The sequence below is a fragment of the Aythya marila genome (genome assembly GCF_965140915.1).
Source record: "Aythya marila genome assembly, chromosome: 6".
Lineage (NCBI taxonomy): Eukaryota > Metazoa > Chordata > Aves > Anseriformes > Anatidae > Aythya > Aythya marila.
The window spans coordinates 18652541-18654547 of NC_139047.1; positions in this window are offsets into that span (position 1 = coordinate 18652541).

Below are 2007 nucleotides of genomic sequence, written 5' to 3' on the forward strand. Positions count from 1 at the left end.
ACGACGCCCAGCATGCAACGGGCGGGCCTCGCCCATGGCGCCCTACGGCCGGAGTGCGGCGGAGCCGCGCGTGGCACGATGGGAGTTGTAGTCTGTGGGGCCCTCGCGGCCCTGAGGGGAGCGGCGTGGTGGCCGCGTGCCCGGCCCGGTGGGCGGGAGCGGAGCTGTGGCAGCGCACATCGAGGGCTTGTGCCTCTCCCTGGCTGCCGAGGCGGTGCTGTGGGCCGCTGACATCTCGGGAAGTGCTCGGTGCCTCGGGCTGCTGATCTTCCACGCACAGCCCCGTACCAAAGCCAAATTAATGCGGACAGCTCGTGCGGCTCAGGCGGGGCGTGTGTGCGCAGCATTCACTGACAGGAAATTCTCAATCGCAACGAGCCAGCCGCAGAGATGGTTCAGTTCTCTGCTGCTGCCAGTTCCAGTAGAATCCCAGAGCCACAGAATATCACCACAGAATATCCCCTGGAGGGGACCCACAAGGATCATGGAGTCCAGCCCCTGGCACCACACAGCTCTGCCCAGCAATTCAGACCGTATGGCTGAGAGCAGCCCAAACGCTTCTAAAACTCTGACAGGCTCGGTGCCGTGACCACGGCCCTGGGGAGCCTGCTCCAGTGCGCGACCACCCTCTCGGTGAAGAACCTCTTCCTGACAGCCAGCCTGAACCTCCCCTGTCGCAGCCTGACACCATTCCCTCAGGTCCCATCGCTGGTCACACTGGTTTATTTACAATCACTGGGTTTATGTTTATGTCTGGTGAGGGTATCTTTGGAATTCCTGCTGACTTGCACTGGATAAAGACTGCGCTCCAGCTCTGTCAGCTGCGATCCTGTTACGTGTCACAAACTCAGCAGGTTAGTTGGTGCTTGGCTGGGATAACCCTCAGCACTGAGGCTGCTGCAGGAGTCGCTGCTGGTTATCCACTCCTCTGCAGTCTTCTATGCAAGTTGAGATTCGTACTACACCTTACAAAAAATTATAAAAGCTGTTGTCTGGACAACTTCTGATCGTTAAATAACCCCCATACATTTCACAAGAGTTTGGGTGTTACCATTCAGGGAAACTAAGTGCATATCAGTGAAACTGTCACAGAAAATTGTATGATGCACAAGAAAAGGGGTTCCATCTTTCTACAGAGATGGAAATATGATAGTAATAAACTTCCACAAGCAGCTGTCATCTTTTGAATCTTTTTACTGGGTTTTCTAATATCACTTACAATAATGCTTGCACCTTAGAACAGGATTTTTTTTTAATGTTTTAGATATGATTTTTGTTTGTTTGGCCATGTAATAGTAATTTTATATTTGAAGTTTTCTAATAATATTTTTCAAATTTATGCTTAACATTATGAACATGGGAATCAGATGTTTCACATTTGTGATGAATTTAGCCAATTGATTTCTGATAATTGATTTTCAATATTGCAGCATATTTATTTATCCTGAACCTACATATACCTGCTGAATGTCATGTTATTATTTCTTTATGTTAGTCTTTCATTTTAGAAAATACGATAAGTACAGCAGCTACTTTTTGCAGCTCTGACATCCCCTTTTTTCTTTGTAAATGATAGTTCTAGTTTTCAAACAGCTCTACTTGGGTCAATACAGCAGTGACACTGTAATACACAATAAATGTTTGTTCATTGTCTTTTGTATTATAAAACAAGGAGTTCCGTTTGAGGAGCAGGAGTTGCAAAAGCTCCCTGCTGAAGTAAGATGTATAATACTTGGCTAGACACTATGAACATTCTTTTGCTTAATGTATCAAAAAAGAGAACCCCCTCCCCTTCTCTCCTTCTGCATCTCAGTTGCCTCTTTTGTTCAAAGACACTGCTGCAAAGTTCATGTAACCATCTCCTGATAAGTTGCTAAACTAGTGTATCAACATCCTGCATTCCTGTCTCACGCTGGGCCAACATGACCAAATAAAAAAAAGAAGTTGAACCACAACGCGGAGGAAGACTACGGCCTTCATCTTCACGACCACCAGAGGGACAGGGAC